Source organism: Podarcis pityusensis, assembly GCF_964106645.2.
Source record: "Podarcis pityusensis genome assembly, chromosome: 10".
Lineage (NCBI taxonomy): Eukaryota > Metazoa > Chordata > Lepidosauria > Squamata > Lacertidae > Podarcis > Podarcis pityusensis.
Genome location: NC_138035.1, coordinates 559,519 through 581,000, shown reverse-complemented (window position 1 = coordinate 581,000; position 21,482 = coordinate 559,519). Strand labels below are relative to the sequence as shown.

Sequence of the window (21,482 nt, the reverse complement as noted above, 5' to 3'; positions counted from 1 at the left end):
TGGCCGAGCTTGAGACAATACATGGACATTCACAGAGCTGGGAGCCGGCTGTTGCCTGGTTGAGGCACCCACAGCTGGCAGACCACTGATGCCGGGGAGGGGGGGTCCACAAACGCAGAGAGAGAGAGAGAGAGAGAGAGAGAGAGAGAGAGAGAGAGAGAGCTGGCCCCCCAGCCCAGCTCCCCTGGCTGAGCTGGAGACAAAAGCATCAATGCAAAACACACAAAAAAGAAAGCTCTCCCCCCCCCCCCCAAAAATGTGCAATTTCACTGCGAGCAAAACACACAGAGCAGCCCCCTTGACTGTGACACACAGAGAGCTGGGGGGGCACTGCTCCCTCAGTTGAGGCACCCACAGCTGGGTGGGTTCAAATAAAGCCTCAATTTATCTGAGTCACAGCACCAAATGTATACACTGGTACCTCAGGTTACAGACGCTTCAGGTTACAGACTCCGCTAACCCAGAAATAGTACCTCAGGTTAATAACTTTGCTTCAGGATGAGAACAGAAATCGTGCTCTGCCGGCGCGGTGGCAGCAGGAGGCTCCATTAGCTAAAGTGGTGCTTCAGGTTAAGAACAGTTTCAGGTTAAGAACGGACCTCCGGAACGAATTAAGTTCTTAACCCGAGGTACCACTGTACCTCCAAAGGCTATAAAAACTCCTATTAAAGGTAAAGGCACCCCTGACCATTAGGTCCAGTTGCCGGCGACCCTGGGGTTGTGGTGCTCATCTTGCTTCATTGGCCAAGGGAGCCGGTGTACAGCTTCCAGGTCATGTGGCCAGCATGACTAAGCCGCTTCTTCTTCTTCTTCTTTTTTTGAATGATATTTATTAAGGGTTTGAAAATTACAAAAAGAAAAAAAAGAAAAGAATCAAACACAACAAAACAATACAATACAATACAATACAAAATCAAAAACATTACATAAATATAACAGATCAAAAAGAAAAACAATTAAAAACACATTCAATATTTTCAATGTTGTTATCTTTCCTTAACTTGTTTCAGCGACTTCCTCGCACCTCTCTTTTTTGTAACCCACTTCAATTAGTTGTTTCAGCAAATCCTTTCCATCTTCCTCAATTCTTTGCCCTATAATTTATCTTAACAGGTTCTAACCTTGATTTCCCTTTAATCCCTTTACAATTTATTGTACTTAATTCTTTATAGCCTTTCTGCTAAAACCATATAACTTCATTCCAACATCTTTCTAACATTCCTTAATTTTACAATATTTCTGTAGGTAGTCTTTGAATTTCTTCCAATCTTCTTCCACCGGTCTCAGATTCTTCTCCCTGGTCTCAGATTCTTCTCCCTGGTCTCAGATTCTTCTCCCTGGTCTCAGATTCTGCCAGTCATTTCCGCCAGTTCCATATAGTCCATCAACTTCAACTGCCACTCTTCCCGGGTGGGTAGATCTTGTGTCTTCCAATACTTCGCGATAAGTATTCTTGCTGCTGTTGTGGCATACATAAAGAAAGTTCTATCCTTCTTAGGCACCAATTGGCCGACCATGCCCAGGAGGAAGGCCTCTGGTTTCTTCAAGAAGGTATATTTAAATACCTTTTTCATTTCATTATAGATCATCTCCCAGAATATATTAATCCTTGGGCATGTCCACCAAAGGTGAAAGAATGTACCTTCAGTTTCTTTACATTTCCAACATTTATTATCGGGCAAATGGTAAATTTTTGCAAGCTTGACTGGTGTCACGTACCACCTATAAATCATTTTCATTAAATTCTCTCTTAAGGCATTACATGCCGTAAATTTCAAACCTGTGGTCCATAACTGTTCCCAGTCAGCCATCATAATGTTATGTCCAACGTCTTGTGCCCATTTAATCATAGCAGATTTCACCGTTTCCTCCTGAGTATTCCATTTCAACAGCAAGTTATACATTCTTGACAAATGCTTAGTTTTTGGGTCTAACAATTCTATTTCCAATTTTGATTTTTCCACCTGGAAGCCAAGTTTTTTTATCGATATTATATGCCTCCATTACTTGATAGTAATGGAGACGGTCTCGCACACTATTTTTTAATTTTTCAAAACTCTGCAATTTTATTCTGTCTCCATCTTGTTCCAAAATTTCCCAATATTTCGGCCATTTGGCCTCCATATTGAGTTTTTTCTGAGCCTTCGCTTCCATTGGTGACAACCATCTTGGGGTTTTATTTTCTAACAGATCCTTGTATCTCATCCAAACATTAAACAGTTGTTTTCTAACAATATGGTTTTTAAACGCTTTGTGTGCTTTAACCTTGTCGTACCACAAATATGCATGCCAACAAAATACATTGTTAAAGCCTTCCAGATCCAGCACATCAGTGTTTTCAAGAAGCAGCCATTCTTTCAGCCAGCAAAATGCAGCTGATTCATAATAAAGTTTAAGGTCTGGCAGGGCAAATCCACCTCTTTCTTTGGCATCAGTTAATATCTTCAATTTTATTCGAGGTTTCTTGCCCTGCCAGACAAATCTAGAAATATCTCTCTGCCACCTCTTGAAACTGTCCATTTTGTCTAGAATTTGCAATGTTTGAAACAAAAACAGCATCCTTGGCAATACATTCATTTTTATCACTGTGATTCGGCCTAACAATGATAGCTTCAAATTTGACCATATTTCTAGATCCTTTTTCACTTCCATCCAACATTTTTCATAATTGTCTTTAAATAAATTCACATTCTTGGCGGTCATATTAACCCCTAGGTATTTCACTTTCTTAACCAATGTTAATCCTGTCTCCTTCTGAAACTTGTCTCAATCACAGTTAGATTTTTCTCTAAGACCTTAGTTTTCATCTTGTTCAACTTAAAACCTGCTACCTGACCAAATTCTTGAATCAATTCCAATACCCTTTTAGTACTAGATTCTGGCTCATGTAAAGTCAATACCAAATCATCAGCAAAAGCTTTCAGTTTGTACTGTTTAGCCCCCACTTGTATACCTTTAACCAATTGGTCCTTTCTAATCATATTTAGCAAAACCTCCAGGACCGATATAAAAAGTAATGGAGAAATTGGGCAACCTTGTTGTGTTCCTTTCTCAATCTTAAATTCTTCTGTCACTACATTGTTCACAATTAATTTTGCCTTTTGTTCTGAATAAATTGCACCTATACCATTTTCAAAACCTTGACCTACCCCTATCCCCTGTAAGTTCTTCTTCATAAAACTCCAAGAAATATTATCAAAGGCTTTCTCCACGTCCACAAATATCAAAACTGCTTTAGTATTAATATTCACTTGTAATTTTTCTAAAATATTAATTATGTTCCTTGTATTGTCAGACAAATGTCTGCCCGGAAGAAAGCCCGCTTGATCTTTATGAATTTCTTCTACAAGCACCTTTTTTAATCTCTTAGCCAAAATGTCTGCAAAAATTTTGTAATCCACATTCAGGAGTGATATGGGGCGGTAGTTCTTAAATTGTGTCTTTTCAATCTCTGTTTTCGGTATAAGTGTAATGTAAGCTTCCTTCCACGACTCTGGTGCCTTTTTCCCTTCCAAAATTTCATTACAGACTTCCTTCAATGGTTGTATTAACCATTCTTTCAGAGATCTGTAGTATCTTGAAGTCAAACCATCCGGTCCTGGAGATTTACCCAGTTGCATATTCTGCATGTCCCCTTCCACTTCCTGATCCGTTATTTTATAATTCTGCATTAACTTGTTTTCCTGAGAGATTTTCTCTAATCCATTTATTTTCAAAAATCGATCAATGTCGATTTCTTTCTGCTTCTCCTGTGTGTATAGTTGTTTAAAGTACCTCTGGAAGCACTTTCTGATCTCCACTGGATTCACTATATTCTTTCCTTCCACTTCCAAATTTGTAATGGTATTAAGTTTTTGTCTTTTTTTTCAATTGCCAAGCCAACAGTTTTCCACACTTGTTAGCTGATTCAAATGTTTTTTGTCTCATTTGTTTAATTTTCCATTCTATTTCCTGATTCATCATTTTCATATATGGTACTTGATATAACTTTATCTCTTTCAGGATCTCCTGTGACTTTGGTTTTGCTCTCAGTTTCTTCTCTCCTTCCTTTATTTTCTCCAGAATTTTATCTTTTTTTTCATAGAATCATAGAATCATAGAATCATAGAGTTGGAAGAGACCACAAGGGCCATCGAGTCCAACCCCCTGCCAAGCAGGAAACACCATCAGAGCACGCCTGACATATGGTTGTCAAGCCTCTGCTTAAAGACCTCCAAAGAAGGAGACTCCACCACACTCCTTGGCAGCAAATTCCACTGTCGAACAGCTCTTACTGTCAGGAAGTTCTTCCTAATGTTTAGGTGGAATCTTCTTTCTTGTAGTTTGGATCCATTGCTCCGTGTCCGCTTCTCTGGAGCAGCAGAAAACAACCTTTCTCCCTCCTCTATGTGACATCCTTTTATATATTTGAACATGGCTATCATATCACCCCTTAACCTCCTCTTCTCCAGGCTAAACATGCCCAGCTCCCTTAGCCGTTCCTCATAAGGCATCGTTTCCAGGCCTTTGACCATTTTGGTTGCCCTCCTCTGGACACGTTCCAGTTTGTCAGTGTCCTTCTTGAATTGTGGTGCCCAGAACTGGACACAGTACTCCAGGTGAGGTCTGACCAGAGCAGAATACAGTGGCACTATTACTTCCCTTGATCTAGATGCTATACTCCTATTGATGCAGCCCAGAATTGCATTGGCTTTTTTAGCTGCCGCGTCACACTGTTGGCTCATGTCAAGTTTGTGGTCAACCAAGACTCCTAGATCCTTTTCACATGTACTGCTCTCAAGCCAGGTGTCCCCCATCTTGTATTTGTGCCTCTCATTTTTTTTGCCCAAGTGCAATACTTTACATTTCTCCCTGTTAAAATTCATCTTGTTTGTTTTGGCCCAGTTCTCTAATCTGTCAAGGTCGTTTTGAAGTGTGATCCTGTCCTCTGGGGTGTTAGCCACCCCTCCCAGTTTGGTGTCATCTGCAAATTTGATCAGGATGCCCTTGAGTCCATCATCCAAGTCATTGATAAAGATGTTGAATAAGACAGGGCCCAAGACAGAACCCTGTGGCACCCCACTAGTCACTCTTCTCCAGGATGAAGAGGAACCATTGATGAGCACCCTTTGGGTTCGGTCAGTCAGCCAGTTACAAATCCATTTTACCAGCTTCTTTACAAGAATATCATGGGGCACCTTGTCAAATGCCTTGCTGAAATCAAGGTAGGCTACATCCACTGCGTTCCCTTCATCTACCAGGCTTGTAATTCCGTCAAAAAACGAGATCAGGTTAGTCTGACATGACTTATTTTTCAGAAATCCATGCTGACTATTGGTGATCACAGCATTCCTTTCTAGGTGCTCACAGACTGTTTGCTTAATGATCTGCTCCAGAATCTTCCCTGGTATTGATGTCAGACTGACTGGGCGGTAATTATTTGGGTCCTCTCTTTTCCCCTTTTTGAAAATAGGGACAACATTTGCCCTCCTCCAGTCTGCCGGGACTTCGCCTGTTCTCCAGGAATTCTCAAAGATGACTGCCAGTGGTTCTGAGATCACATCTGCCAGTTCTTTTAATACTCTTGGATGCAGTTCATCTGGCCCTGGAGACTTGAATGCATGTAGACTAGCCAAGTATTCTTGTACTATCTCCTTAGTTATTCTGGGCTGTGTTTCCTCTGCTGAATCATTTGCTCCAAATTCTTCAGGTCGGGCATTGTTTTCTTTATCAGAGAAGACTGAGGCAAAGAAGGCATTGAGGAGTTCAGCCCTTTCTGTGTCCCCTGTTTGCATTTCACCATCTTCTCCTCTGAGTGACCCCACTGTTTCTTTGTTCTTCCTTTTGCTACGAACATACCCATAAAAGCCTTTTTTGTTGCTTTTAACCTCTCTAGCAAGCCTGAGTTCATTCTGTGCTTTAGCTTTTCTGACTTTGTGTCTACACGTGCTGGCTATTTGTTTGAATTCCTCTTTGGTGGTTTCCCCCCTTTTCCATTTTTTGTACACATCCTTTTTTAATCTTAACTCAGTTAAAAGTTCTTTAGATAGCCACCCTGGCTTCTTTAAGCACCTTCCATGTTTCCGTCTCATTGGTATTGCCTGACGTTGTGCTTTTACTATCTCCCTCTTAACAAGCTCCCAGCCATCATGAACTCCCTTTCCTTTTAGTATTACTGTCCATGGGATCTCACCCAGCACTTCCCTAAGTTTTATGAAGTCGGCTTTCTTAAAGTCAAGAAATTGAGTCCTAGTATGCTTGGCTGCTCCTTTCCGCTGTATAGTAAACTTCAGAAGAGCATGATCACTCGCGCCTAATGATCCTTCCACTTCTACCCCACTAACCAGGTCATCAACATTGGTTAGGACCAGATCTAAAATGGCTGTTCCTCTTGTTGCTTCTCCCACTTTCTGGACAATGAAGTTGTCTGCAAGGCCAGTGAGGAATCTGTTTGACCTTATGCTCTTGGCTGAGTTTGACATCCAAGAAATATCCGGGTAATTGAAGTCCCCCATTACTACTATCTCCCTTCCTTTTGCATGCTTGGCCATCTGTTCCAGGAAGGCATCATCTATGTCCTCCGTTTGGCTTGGGGATCTATAGTAAACTCCCACAATGAGATCTCTGTTATTCTTCTCTCCCTTAATTTTGACCCAAATGCTCTCACTTTGGCTTTGAGGTTCTAAATCTTGGATCTCTTCACAGGTATACACATCCCTGACATATAACGCCACTCCTCCTCCTTTCTTGTCTGGTCTGTTTCTCTGAAATAGATTGTATCCCCCCATTATTACATTCCAATCGTGGGACTTATCCCACCAGGTTTCAGTGATGCCTATTATGTCATATTTAGTTTGCTGTACCAAGAGCTCATGCTCATCTTGTTTATTTCCCATGCTTTGCGCATTAGTGTACAGACATTGAAGTCCATTAATCATTCCCCCGTGTCTCTTATTTAAGGATTTTTTCATTTTGAGTTCTCTTCTTAATTGCATTTTGCTGTATCAGAAATCCTCTCATAACCGCTTTACTTGCGTCCCAAATCACTCCTTTTTCCACTGTAGTATTCATATTTGTCTCAAAATAATCTCTCAAGGTTTTTTGCGCCTTCTTGGTCACTTCTTCATTCCTAAACAAACCATCATTCATCCTCCATCTGAAGGAACCAATTGGCGTCAATTTCATTTCCATCTTCACAGCATTATGATCAGAACAAGTTTTGGGGCAAATTTCCACTTTGCTAGTCCTCGGAACCAGTCCTCTAGTTACCCAAATTTGGTCAATTCTTGTCCATGTCATTTTAGCCTCCGAGAAGAAAGTTCCCTCTCTTCCTAGAGGGTTCTTCATTCTCTAGATGTCAACTAAATCCATATTTTCAGTCATGTCAAAAAAGGTTTTTGGTAGTCTACCATCTTTGGTAACTACCTGTCTCTGTGCCTTGTCCATATTTGTAGACACCACTCCATTCATATCTCCCATCAAAATCATATTGTAATCCAAATAGTCCATCAAAGTCTCATGTAGCTTCTTAAAAAAATTCCGCTTTTCCTTCATTTGGTGCATAAATGCCTACTATCAAAAATTTCTCTCCTTGTGATTGGATTTCAATTGCAATAAATCTTCCTTGATCATCTTTAAATATAAATTTCGGTGATAGGCTCTGCTTTGCATATAGGACAACTCCTCTTTTTTAAACTTTATCTGATGAAACAAATTCAAGGCCCAGTCTTTTATTACTCAATATCTTCCTGTGTAGCCTTATCACATGTGTTTCTTGTAGACAAATCAAGTCCAATTGTTCCTTTTTCAATAAATGAAAGACTCTGCGCCTTTTTTCGGGGGAGTTCAGTCCATTAACATTCCAACTTAATATTTGCAATGCCATGATATGATTACTCTGATTTTCCTCCAACTGCACCCAATGCTTGCTTTTCTTCTGTTGGTGGTGTTGGTATCACATTCTCTGAGTTGTCCAGTCCAAAACATAGTTTTGCTATGTCCAATATTCCTCTTTTTGGTGATCTTTTGTCCAATGCTTTTTGTTCAAGTCCTCTGTCTGGTGATCTTCTGTCCGATGCTCTTGACTCTTTTCCAAGCTCCTTCTGCAGGTCTTCTTCGTAGTTATTCAAAAATTTAACTTTATCTTCTACTGATCTTATTTTTATTTTCCCTCCTTTGAAACTGAAGGATAGACCTTGGGGAAATTCCCACCTAAAGTTGATTTTGTTCTTTCTCAGCAGGGCAACCAAGTCACTGTAATTTGACCTAAGATCCAAAAGATATTTCGGGATGTCTTTAAAAATTTCCACTCTTGACTGTAATACTTCCAGAGGCTTCAGGTAATGCCAGCCCAAAATTTTATCTCTCTCTTCTTTAGTTCGGAGGGTAATCAAACAGTCTCTTATTCTATTCTTCTCTTTCTTCCCTCCTCTTCCTAGTCTAAAGGCTCTCACAATTTCAAAGCACTCCTGCTCCAAATCCAGGTCCCAGAAATCCACAAGCTCCTGCGTGAGAAAATCTATTAAACTATCCTTCTCCAATTCAGGTAGAGCTCTGATCCTCAAATTCGTCTGTTTTTCCTTAAGCTCAATCATAGAAAGCGTCAACCTATGATCCTCAAGTTGCCTCTGTAGGACTGGTACACTCTCTTTTTCCAATTGTGTAATTTTACCTTCCACAACAGCTGCCTTTTCCTTGGCTTCTTCTGCAGTCTGCCGTATCAAAGTAGCTTCTGGCTACTAAGCTGCTTCTGGCGAACCAGAGCAGAGCACGGAAACACCCTTCACTTTCCCACCGGAGCGGTACCTGTTTATCTACTTGCACTTTGACATGCTTTCAAACTGCTAGGTTGGCAGGAGCAGGGACCGAGCAACGGGAGGGATGGGAGCTCACCCCATCGCGGGGCTTCGAACCGCCAACCTTCTGATCGGCAAGTCCTAGGCTCAGTGGTTTAACCCACAGCGCCACCCCCGTCCCTTAGGACTCCTAAGGGACTCCTAGGTATGGCCAATAATACTCAGGTGCCAGGAGGAGATAAGGCAGTGGAAGACAGAAGTGCCTGGCGTGCTCTGTTCCAGGGGGTCACGAAGAGTCGGACACGACTAAACGACTAAACAACAACCATACATCTGAATGGGGTTTATTTGCATGCATTTCCCCACTCCTGGATCCAAGGGGTCAGCAGCGCATTCATGCAAAGGAAGAGCAGAGCTGCCGCCCTCCTGCCACCCTCCGTGCCCTGACTTACCCCCCCTCTCGCCATGCAGCACTGGGACCCCCGCTCTCCCCATGGGCCCTATGGTGGGAGAGAGGAGACTCACCGGATCCCAGCAGGCGCCCCCAGGCAGCCTCTGCAGAGCCGAACCAACGAGACCCCCACACGCCCGACTTCTTGCAGGAAAGGGAGGGGTTGGGCTTTCGCTCTGGAGGACCCTGCCCCCGCGTCTTACTTTCCTCTCCAGGAATCTAGCTCATTTCCGTTTAACCCTTGGCAAGCCGAGCGCACCCAACTCATGACTCTCCCTCTTTTGAGAGACGGAGCATCGCGCACCAATGGCATCCCGAGAAGGCGGAGGAGGAGAGGTTTATGGATTACTTCCGGCAAGGGATACCTTCAGTTTTGGACAGCAGCTGAAAGGCCCCCTAACAGCTGGCCCCTGAACAAGGGTCCTAAGAAATCTTCACTGGCTCCCGGTCGGTTTCCGAGCACCATTCAAAGTGCTGGCACTGACCTTGAAAGCCCTAAATGGTCTCAGCCCAGTAGAAGGGAAGGAGCGTCTCCACCCCCATCGTTCAGCCCGGACACTGAGGTCCAGCTCCGAGGGTCTTCTGGCAGGTGCCTCATTGCGAGAAGTGAGGTTACAGAGGGCCTTCTGGGTTGTCGTGACTGCCCTGTGGAACGCTCTCCCACCAGATGTCAAGGAGATAAACCTCCATAAACGCCTGAAAGCAGCTCCGTATCGGGAAGCTTTTAATGATTTATGTTGGGTTATGTTTTCTTCTCTTCTTTTGGCTGGAGCAATCCAGTCTGATGGGTGGGGTACAAAAAAACATGTTGATGTTGTTGTTGTTAGACAGCCTCTTTTGATAGGGCTGCTTTGTTCTGTGCTTTTGGACTCCTATGTGGGCTTATGGTTTTGGTGCTTGTGGATCTTATGGGATTTAATGTCTTGCCATTATAAATGCACGGGGATGAGTGCATCTACACAAACACATTTCTGCAAAAAGACCCAAACTCTGGCATGTAGTCGCAGGTGAAGAAGAAGAAGAAGAGTTTGGATTTGATATCCCGCCTTTCACTCCGCTTCAGGAGTCTCAAAGCGGCTAACAAAGCCTTCCTCCCCCACAACAAACACTCTGTGAGGTGAGTGAGGCTGAGAGACTTCAAAGGAGTGTGACTGGCCCAAGCTGCACGTGGAGGAGCGGAGACGCGAACCCGGTTACCCAGATTACGTGACTACCGCTCTTAACCACTACACCACACTGGTGATACAATAGGAGCCTTTCTGCAAATGGCCTTTGCAACACAACTCACTGGGCGGTAACAAAGTATACACATTTGCCTCTTTGCAACGTAGCCCCGTTTCCTCAATGAATCCACCCATTTCTTGATGAAATAGAACTTCTGCCAGGAAAACCTGAGCTGAAATAGGAAGGAGAGCAAAACAGCAGCCCTGTCTGACCCCCGTCAGCCCCCAGACTCCCCAAGTCACGTGGCAGGAGATTCTTCCTGAGCCCCCGCCCCCCACGTGAGATGGGTATGACATCATGGATGATCCATATAATCCATTGATGATCCACATGATCCAAGCAGACTTGTCCAAAGAGCAGATCTCTAGGCCTGAATGAAAGGGGTCTGCGATGATGGATTCTGGAGTCAAGAAATCCACCCTTTCCAGTGATCTCTCAGGCTGGCCAGGAAAAGGCAGGGAGCAGGAATCGCCAGGCATCCCGACGGACAGACAGACTTGTCATGTTGCCAAAACACGAACTCGGAGTCTGATCTGATTTCCATGTACAACTCACTTTGTGGCACAACCGGGGGTGTTTTTGGGGTGCTCTCTCTGTGACGGGGGGGGGGGCTACTATATGAGGGTGTACAAATTGCAACGCGCTTTAGTTCTGGGCTGCTTCACTCCTTGCATGGGGGGGGGGGGGCTCTGCCTGCAAACAGATCAACAGCTGCCTTGCTTTCTTCCGGGCCGCATTGTGTTACCTCCGACGGAGACACAAGGGAGGAATTGTGTCGGCTCTCTCTCTCTCTCTCTCTCTCTCTCTCTCTGTGTGTGTGTGTGTGTGTGTGCAAAAGCCCAAGCCCCATTTTCCGCGTAACACAGGAGTCACAGAGCCCAACCCGCTGCTCAATTTGCACCAATACCTAAAACATGGAATGGATCTAAGATCATGGCGTGTGGGGCGGGGGGAGGGAAGGATTTTGCAATGTAAACATTGTAGGGGGGGCCCACTTTGCAGCTGGATTGCCCCTCCCGCGCTCTCCTGATCCCCAGAAGGAAGTGAGGAGGGGGAAATCCTTTTTCTCTCCCCCGCAAACAATTCTTTCCCTGCCTTCCCGGCACAACCTGCTTTCACGCCGCCCCCACAATCCTCAACCCCCCCCCCCGTATGTCGCACCTCTTCCTTCTGCTCCTCCCCGCAATCCGGCTTCTGTTTCCGGAACGAGCGGAGAGAGCCCCCCTCCCGAACTGCCTTCTTCTCCCGGACGTGGAGCTTTTGGGCCGGATTGCTGCTCTGCGCCGTAGCTGGGGGGGGGCGCTTTCGGAAAAGGGAGGAGGGGCGGAAGGACACCCCCCCCCCCTCGTGGATGTTGCGGGAAAGAAAAGGAGAATCGGGAGCGAGGATAAAGAGGTAAAGGGGTCGCGGGGGAGGGGAGACGGGAGAGAAGGACCCAGAGACCCCCGCCAGCTCCCCCAAGCGCCTTCCGTGGGGCCTGGATCCCTGCGCGCGTGCTGCGAAGGGGGCTTTCCTTGGCCCCTTGGGTGCCTTGGCAGGGGCGGACATGCAGCGCCCATCCAGGGGATCCCAGCGAAGCGCCCTCGCCCCGTTTCCCCAGCTTAGGCTTCCCTGGGGCGCTGTGGGTTCCGCGCGGAGAGAGGTGGGCCATGAAAGGGTTAATGGGAGTGAGGGACGCCTGGATAGAGACCCCCGTCTCTCCCCTGCTCGTCTTGGGGGGCCCTTCTGGACGGAGAAATGGGGGTCGCAGGGCGAGGGGTGAGCCGCGCCAAGGGGTGCGGGGCCTCTGGGTGCAGGGGAGACTCTGGGACAGAGGGAGGGAATCGAGGAAGTGGGGAGGGGGAGCATCCCTGGGGCAGGGAAGGGCAGCATTGGGGGAGGGAGAGATAGGAAACCAGTCTTTGGGGAGACTTCTCCATGGTGGTGCCCGCTGGGGATCTCCGGAGGGGCCGCCTTGGCTTCTCCCTCCCGCCCAGGAATGCCACCCCTTCAAGGCGACCAGAGAGGGATCCCTGGAAAGTGGGGGGTCCAGTCCCCCCACCCCTTCCTGCAATCTCCATCCTCTTCCCACCCCATAAGCCCCTGCCCTGTCCAGACACAGCACTTCTGCCCAGTCCAACCACTGGTCCCCTGGAGAGGAGAGGAAATCCCGAGAGGAAGAGGGGAGGGGGGAGGCCTTCTCAGAAGCGGCTCTTGGTTTCCGCAATCCCACCCAGGAAGCAGCCAGAAACCTTTTCTTCTCTCTCAGGCTTCCATCTTTAAGTGTCTTTTCCACTGAGGATGAGGATAATGTACACCTGTCATCAGAAACGGGGGTGCAGAGTCCATGGAATGGCTGTCAGGATTGATATAGAAGTTGCACCTCAAAAGCATTTCTGTTCCGCCTATTCTTTGTAGGCAATGTCAGAGGGACTGACAAGCTGAGATACAATCCTTCAGCATCCGATGACAGCGACTGCATGAATCTTCCCAGTCAAAGGACCCATTTTCTGGTTGGGTTTCCACAGCCCCTCTGGGCAGGTTACAGCACTTATAAAAAACAGTAAAACATCAAACATTAAAATCCTCCCGATACAGGGCTGCCTTCAGCTGTCTTCCAAATGTCAGGTAGCTGCCCATTTCCTTGCCCTCTGCCTGGTTCCCTGTAACTTCGCTTCTCGCAGGCAAGGAACCAGCAGAAGACCCTCAGAAGAGGACCTCAGTGTCCAGACTGAGCCATGGGGGTGGAGACGCTCCTTCAGCTCTACAGGGCCGAGGCTGTTGAGGACTTCAGCTCGCAGATCTTGCTCCTCCATAATGACCTCCAGAGCAAGTCCGACGTATATTTAGCAGAGTAGGAAAAAACGCAAAGAGGCAGCAAACATTTTATTCAGCAAATAAATTTATTACTGAATGCAAAGAAGCATAACAGGATCCTAAACATAGCAAAGCCCTAACTTAAATAGAAACCTAACTTGGCATACCAAAGCAGCACTCAAGTAAATAAAAAGAAATGTCCAGTAGCTCCTTAGAGACCAACTAAGATTGTCCTGGGTATAACCTTTGGTGTGCATGCAAACTTCTTCAGATACACTGAAACAGAAGTCACTAGACAGACCCTTATATATAGTGGGAGGGTGGGGTGGGGTTTTTCTCAGAAGGGTAGTAGGAGATGGGTATGGTAAAGCTGTTGACAACTGTTAATGACTGCAATTAGTCCTACAGGAAAAAGCAAGGGATAGTATGCAGATGACCAAAAATAGCTTTAGTATGTGTAATGAGACAAGAATCCAATATCTCTATTCAGACCAGGTCTCTCCATTGTTTTCAGTTTAGTAATAAGTTGTAATTCAGCAACTTCTCTTTCAAGTCTCTTTTCAGCAACAAGTCTTTCAATTATTTCTGAAATTCCTTTTTTATTAATTTTGACTGCGTCAGACCAATACGGCTACCTGCCTGAATCTAGCACTCAAGTAAGACACACACAAGCAGAGTATTGAAATAGCAGAATAGGAAGTGGGACCAGGCGCCTTTCAATACTGCAATTTATAAACAATTCAGTGTCAGAGTAACGTTGGGACGGGATAACAAGCCTGGCTCACTCCAGTTTAAACCAGCTTCATCTGGTTCCCAAAATCAAGGAAGGTTCAGCATAACCTCATTACAACTTATTCCACCACCTGCTCTCAGCAGAAAGGAAACTCCCTGATCAGCTAAAATATTCCAGCTAGAGAAAACGCCAGCTTTGAATCACACAGAGCAAAACCACCAGAACCTTCTTGAAGCAATAGACCAGGAATGATTGATCTCTCTACATTAGATCAATACTATTCTATGCCTGAAAAATGCAACTATGACACTTTAAAGGTCAGCACCAACAGTGTGAATTGTACTTGGAAATGTGCTGGGAGCCAGGGAAGATCCTTTAGCACAAGTGATATGTGGTTTCCGCGGCTGCTCCCAGTTACTAGTCCAGCTGCCGCATTCTGTATTAGTTGCAGTTTCTGAGTCACCTTCAAAGGTAGCCCCATGTACAACACATGACAGTAGTCCAAACTGGAGATAACCAGAGCATGCGCCACTCTGGTGAGACAGTCCGAGGGCAGGGAGGGTCTCATCCAGTGTACCAGATGGAGCTGGCAGACAGAACTGACCTGGACACAGAACTGACCTGCGCCTCCATGGACAGCTGTGAGTCCAAAATGACCCACAGGCTGTGCCCCTGGTCCTTTAGGGCCACAGTTACCCCATTCAGGACCAGGGAATCCTCCACATCTGACCGTCCTCCAGGGACAGTACTTCTGTCTTGTCAGGATTCAACCTCAATCTGTTAGCCACCATCCATCCTCAAACCACCTCCAGGCACCAACACAGGGCATTCACCACCTTCACTGGTTCCGATTTAAATGAGAAGAAGAGCTGGGTATCACCCACATACTGGTGAACACCCAGCCCAAAACCCCTGATGATCTCTCCCACCAGCTTCATATAGATATTAAAAAGCATGGGGGAGAGGATGGAGTCTTGAGGCTCCCCACAAGTGAGAGCCCAGGGGTCTGAACACTCATCCCCCCCCACCACTTTCTGGACATGGCCCAGGAGGAAGGAGGGAACCACTGCACAGCAGTTCCCCCATCTCCCCTAGAGGGTCCAGAAGGATACCGTGGCCAAAGGTCTCCAAAGCCACTGAGAGATTTAGCAGAAACAGGAAACAGCTTCCCCCTCAGACCATTCAGAGAACATCAATCACAGCAACCAGGGCAGTGTGAGTTCCATGATGAGGCCTGAATCCCAATTGGAAGGTTAATGGTTGCAGAAGCTTTCCTGGTCCTGCACCCCCAAAAGCTCCAGGCACAATACATTCATTAGCTTTCAAGGGGCCACCTGATACATGGTGGTCTTTTCTTCAAAAACCGAATATTTTGAATACTTTTACAGTGCTGTATGATGTAAATAGCGCTTCTGTTTCCCTTGCTCCACATTAGAGAGACTTTGATACACAGGTCTGAGCTGATTTCTCCACCTGAAACTGCTGTGTTAGCAGCAATGGCAGCCTGGGCAGTGTGTTTGGGGGTCCTGGGCTGCCTAGACAAGAAGACCCCCTTCTCAGCAGAGCAGTATGTTAGGCACCAGCTTGGCTGCAGGAGTTGCTGGCAGGAGGTGTGCAGGGCACTATCCAAGCATCTTAGAAACTCCACTCAAGATTTGTGTAGGTTTTCCTCCATAGCCTTTTCTTCTCCTGAAAATAACTCACGAGGCCGCGAATGTTTAGGACCAGAGTTTTCCTTCTCGATGGGCTCCCTTTCCTGGTTGACGATCCCACCTGCCCTTCACGTTCCTCTTCTGCACGGGCAGAATCTGCCTTCTGGACTGTGGGATTCACGGTTGTTCTCCTCCTCTCCATCCACCAGGGCTTGACTTCAGGTGCAGCAGAATTCCCCAGCCCCCCAAGGATTTGAGACCCATCAGCTTTCCTCACCTGGTTTAGCCGGCCGGTTGAAGCCGTTGCTTGAACCCCTGTTGCATGCTGACAGCTTCTGGAAGCCACAGGTGAGAGCTGAGTGCAGGGTGGGCACCAAGGGTGGATAATTTACTGCAGAAGGTGCATGACAATGTCCCCCACTAAAGGAACTACCGCTCCTCTAACATCCCATGACATCCTATAATTATGATATTTGAGACAGAACCGGAATAAATTCATGTCTCCAGAAATAACACAACTTCAGGCCATTAATGATTCAATACTACGTATTCAAGGTTGAAGTTTCTATTACGTACAGTTATCTATTTGCCCTTAATATCCAGCTAATATTCACTGCCAGATTAGGGTAGTCCTGGGTCAAAAGACGGGCCTGAGATCAGGCAGCACATCATCATTATAAAGAACCATTGGGGTGGGTGTTTCCGCCTGGGATTCCCATGTGCCAGCTGCTTTCCTTCCACTTCTCCTGCTCTCTCCATGCAATGCAAGGCATGTAGATGGAGGTCCATCTCCCAGAACAGGAGCTTCCCTGAGCACCCATTCAGCTGGCGTCAAGCACCAAGCCTTGTCACTAGTTCTCTGACTGACCCAGGCCACCGTCCCTGGAAAAGATGTAGACCTGGGTCTCACATCGTCCGTATGGACCTCCTGAGGCCAATGGGGCTGTGCAGGTGATTCATTAAGAGATTGAGGTGGATGGGGGCTTCCGGTTGAGCTGCGATCAGGGAAAGAAGCGCGAGGCAGCCCTCAGGGGGGTCTCGAGTAGTGTGGGGGCTTTAGAGGGGCTACGAAGGCTATGTGGACCTCCATATCCTGAGAGGAGTATCTTGGGGGGCAGAGTACCTGGCAGAGCCTGGACGTTCTCTCCTGTTTCACAGGCTTTAAAGCTAAACTTAAGCTTGGGGACGGGATTGAGCTGCAGGCACTGAGGGGAAGCAGCAGACCCCGCGCTGTGCAGTCTCAAGCTTCGACTGAAAGCGGCCAGCTTCCAAACAAAGAAAACAAATCTGGACTAAAACTAAAGCAGTTATTATCTGCGGATTTTAGAAAAGAAAATTAACAAGATGCAGAGTGCTGAGGGTGAAAAAAGGGAGTCCGACCCAGCGGTAGGGAGAAAATGGCGTATGGCGGAAGACTGAGAGAGGACTGAAAGTAAGAAAGCAGCCGCCAAGTGAGGTTCGCAGAAAATCCTTGGTTACTATGTTCCGAGGTAACGATTTGTGGGGAAACAACAGAGAGGCATAGAAGGGGAGGAAAAACTTCTTTGTATCGTCTTGGTTGAAGCGTCCTGTGCCAGGGGTCGGAGAGTGAGCTTAAAATGCCCACCAGTGAACACCCGTGAACTCTGCTTTTTTCCTGCTGTTTGTGAAGAGGTTGGGCAGAAGTCTATGTTGGAGTAACAGTCGGTACGTTTGCAGGAGCAAGAAAGAAGAGACTGGGGGATTGCTGTGAATTGCTGTGAATATCTGCTGAAGTTCTATCTGAGCCTCTCCTTTGCTTTTTTCGCCCTCTGTGTGGGGGAGGAGATAAACGGTACGCTTTATAATGCTTGATTATCGGTCTTGAGTGGAGAATTTATGGATTAAGCTGATAAGGAACCGGAAAAAGAAGATTTTGTATTTGGAGTACAACACGAAGAATAAGTCTTTGACTTTTATTTTTATCTTTACTTCTTACTCCTGTTTTTTTTCCCTCTCCCCCCCTCTTCTTCTTTCCTGATCTTTTTTCCTCCCTTTCCTTACTCTGTCGCCCCTCGTGTATCCCCTTCCCCCACCCTTATTCCCCCCCTTCTCTCTTTTTTATCTGCTCTCCCTCCCTCCCTCACTTTCTGCTCTCTCCGTGTTTTGGAGGTTTCATTCCCTTCTTTACTTTTTGTGCCTTTCTTCCTGACACTCTATGGCAGTCTCCCCGTCTGGTCCTCCAGCCACGTGAAAGGGGAAATTCCATTTGAAGGACAAAGAAACAGAAAGTAACTTTACTTAAGGAAGGATTTTTATTGAATTGGTTCCCGGCAAGCCAATTTGCAAATCGCCTGGCCGTCAGGTAGCCCTGTAAGGGTGAAGAGTACGGCGGAGAGAGAAGCAGGCAGAGGGAAGCCATTAACTATCCTCTAAAAATCGTAGCCCCGAACTTGCAAGGGAAGCGACCGACACTCAAGCTTAAGAAATTCGGACCTAATTGGGATAGAATTCGGAAGTTCAAGGCTAAAGGAAGGTTTCGGAGCAAAAAGAATTAAACATGGAGTTCAGCTGTATCTGCAATTGAAAACAGACGCAGAACTGTCAGCGGAGCGGGAGCGAGCTGTGTGAGTAATGGCTAGCGGTCGTTGCCACTTTCTCCTCTAAAACTTCTAAGCTAAGGAAATAGCTAAGAACTAGCAATAAGATAAAAAAGAAACAGAAGAGGAAGCAGAGGGACGTTTGACTGTTATTTTTGGCAAATCTTCGGTGTGTTGGTGGGGGAAAGAAAGAGACAAGATTAGAAGGAATTCTTAGTTTCACTTTTAATAAAGAACTGCACAACTGAATGTATGGACTTCCGTCGCCATTGTTACATTGCTATACTTGAAGTCTCTCAGCCTCACTCACCTCACAGAGTGTTTGTTGTGGGGGAGGAAGGGAAAGGAGAATGTTAGCCGCTTTGAGACTTCTTAAAGGGAGTGAAAGGCGGGATATCAAATCCAAACTCTTCTCTTCTCTTCCTCAACGTTTTTGGAGAAGTGAATATTTTAACGGACAAAAGGGGAAGTTTTATGCACTGTAATAGATTATAATAATCTGACTTTTGAAATTGAACAATGCCACAGGTTTTAAGGGTTGATGGTGAGCGTCAAAATTAACTTCTAAAAAAACACTGCCCCCCCCACTACCCCTCCCCCCCTTTCCTTCCCTTGTCGTTGGAGTATAACACTATTGCAGAAGCTTTGTAGAGTGGTTTTAACGAATGGATAAGGCTGGCAACTGATTGAGATCGTCCCTCAGAAGAATCCTGCTCTGGATATAATTTTTATTTTTGTTTTTGTTTCCCTTTTTCTTTTCTTTTTTGTGGGACTTATTTTATGGTTTTCTGCTACTTCTTTACTTCCTTCCTTGGACTAATCTGGGATTGGAGAGTTTGAAGACTACATTGGATTATAATTGGAGTATAACTAAAATCTAAAATAACTGGCAATAACAAAACTGAGAAAATATATTATTTTTTACTTTTTTATGGTTTGGTCCTTTTCTTCCCCTGTTGCATTTTATTTTCGAAATGATGGATTGGAATTAGCCTAAGTGGTGGCAAGAAGATTTTTGTCTTCCTATCGTCTCTTCATTAATGAAAAGTTTTAAAACCTTTGCAAAAATTTGAAATTTGAGGACTCTGAATTAGTGAATTCTCCTAACAAAAAGGCTAAAAGTACAATCACGATTATATTCTCTCCTTTGGGATTTTTTAAGATAATAAGAGTATCTCCATTGGGTTATATTTTATTTTTATTATGGCCATTTATTTTGTGATGTAGGAAATACCTGGGTTGATATATTGATCAGAGGAGTTCGGAGTTAGTTTTTATATGTTATTGGGTTTTGCTAAATATTGTATTGGGCCTTATATACTGGTTGTGCTAATTTTGGTGCATTAATTAACTTTGGTAGGAGTGTGAAGAGACTAAAAGATATGTCGCACTAGCAGAAAAAAACAAGCGAAGGGGGGACACCGGCAGATAGGAGAAGCTCAAAACAAGAGTCAGATTTTAAGGGAGAAATATTGAAAATGTTTGGAGAAATTAAAAATGATATAAAGCAGAGTGAAAAAAATTTAGAGGCCAAATTAGAACAAATGGACAAAAGGATTGGAAAAATGGACAAAAAAATTGATGAAACAGTAAATGAATTAAAGGGACAATTGAAAGATGTGACTAAGTGAACACAAACGTTGGAGGAGGGGATGAAGAGGACAAAACAGGAAACGAAGGAAGTGAGGAGAGAAGAGAAAATAAAGGTAGAAATGTCGGAGATTAATAAAACACAAGAAGAAGTCTTGGATGCGATTGCTATGAATGAATTGAGGCAGCGGGAGACTAATTTGAGGTTGAGAGCCGTACCAGAGGTACAGGGTAAAAATATTAAAGAGACACTGATTGCAGAAATAGCACAATGGTTAGAACTTCAACCAGAGGAGGTAGCTATGACAGTGCAAAATGCATTTAGAATGAAGGCAAGAACAACTAAGACAAGGAAATCTCCGGGAGACTGTCTAATTATATTCAAGGACAGAGAAATGAGAAATATGATCTTGCAGAAGAACAGAGAGAAAAGATTGAATATCGATGGGAATTATATAATTATTTTTAAAGATATACCAATCAGACTGTTGAAACAGAGAGATCCATATAAACCATTGGTGCAAATGTTAAAGAAGAACAAAATAGATTTCAAGTGGGAATTTCCAGAGGGGATCTATTTTTTCTATAAAAGTAAGAAACACAAACACACAAGCCCAGAGGAAGCAAGCAAGTTTCTGAGAAGATACAAGGAATTAAGACCAGAAGAGGAAGAAATAAGAGGTGCAGCAGCAGGAGCAGGAGCTAAGGGGGAAAGAGGATTTGGAGAGGGAGAAGAAGAAGATGGAAGAAACACAGAAGAAGAAGAAGAAGAAGAAGAAGAAGAAGAAGAAGAAGAAGAAAGATTATAAAATTTTAAATAAAATTTAAATAATTAGGATACCAAGATGGCGTTAAAATTATGGAATTGGAATATTAATGGGATGAACGATAGGAAAAAACGGAATAAAATTGAACAATATCTAAAAAAGGATAGATAGATAATACTTTATTCGGCTATAAGCCCACAAGGTAAAACCAGTCAATAAATAAAATAGCATTTTACATTCTAAAATATCAGCTAAAATATTTCAATGCATAATCTCCTTCACGTTACATACAATCTCTAGATGTACCATATTGTGGCCTTGAATAGAAAGATGGTGGATAGAGTTTACTAGATTTTTAATAGTCATGCAGTGTCAGGGAACTGACATCTGAGACTAGCGGAGACAGAAGTAGCCCCAATGATGCAGGGGAGGGAACTAGCAAGGAGAGAGAGAGAGTTTCCGCGGGGGAAGGGAATCAAGATGACACCAGGAAGAAAGGAGAGGCTGAGAGTACTTCGGAGGGAAGGCTCAGGGACTCTTCCAGTGAGATCAGCGGGGAGAGTGCAGGACCTCTGCTTGGCACGCCCACTCTGCGCAGAAGGCTTCCGCGCAGAGAATCTAGGCGGAGACTTGGAGTCAAAGAATTCTTATGTTGGAAGAAGTTTAGAAAACGCCCACTGACAGATTCTGCCAGCGACTGAGGCAGCTGTGCATAAGGGCTGTTCAGCCAGGGAAAGGTTTAACCACCCAAGCAGCTTGGAGCAATTGGTGGCTTACACACAAGCAACCCCAATTCCCATTACAGCAATCCTTCAGTCTTTTACGTTGCTTGTGCGCAGGAGAAGAGGGGCACCGTCATGAGTCAAACCAGAGGAGCAGGCGCTGCGGAGGGGGCCAGGGGAGGACCAACTCTGGAGGAGAGAAACAGAGATTTGGA

At 45.1% G+C, this 21,482-nt stretch overlaps 4 protein-coding genes across 6 annotated transcripts in view; 3 read left to right on the top strand and 1 right to left on the bottom strand.

Annotated features, from left to right (window-relative positions):
• The window catches only part of LOC308486270 (uncharacterized protein), a 230,383-nt gene extending 220,970 nt beyond the window's left edge, over positions 1 to 9,413 (bottom strand). The window contains exon 1 of the mRNA XM_081022885.1: positions 9,300 to 9,413. The gene's annotated coding sequence lies outside the window, so the exon portion shown is untranslated. The remainder of the gene's footprint in view (positions 1 to 9,299) is intronic.
• The window catches only part of LOC308486233 (uncharacterized protein), a 123,319-nt gene that overhangs the window by 80,821 nt on the left and 21,016 nt on the right, over positions 1 to 21,482 (top strand). The window contains exons 1-2 of one of the 3 annotated variants that reach the window (XM_081022796.1): positions 15,840 to 15,978; positions 16,958 to 17,443. The exons of 1 other annotated variant lie outside the window; for it this stretch is intronic. The gene's annotated coding sequence lies outside the window, so the exon portion shown is untranslated. Of the gene's footprint in view, positions 1 to 15,839; positions 15,979 to 16,957; positions 17,444 to 21,482 lie in introns of those variants that run through there. One more of the 3 variants, XM_081022795.1, reaches the window with a different exon arrangement.
• LOC308486285 (uncharacterized protein) overlaps positions 10,721 to 21,482 on the top strand; it is a 67,329-nt gene continuing 56,567 nt past the window's right edge. The window contains exon 1 of the mRNA XM_081022972.1: positions 10,721 to 10,993. The gene's annotated coding sequence lies outside the window, so the exon portion shown is untranslated. The remainder of the gene's footprint in view (positions 10,994 to 21,482) is intronic.
• Positions 11,472 to 21,482, top strand: part of LOC308486372 (uncharacterized protein) — a 53,824-nt gene continuing 43,813 nt past the window's right edge. The window contains exon 1 of the mRNA XM_081023181.1: positions 11,472 to 11,844. The gene's annotated coding sequence lies outside the window, so the exon portion shown is untranslated. The remainder of the gene's footprint in view (positions 11,845 to 21,482) is intronic.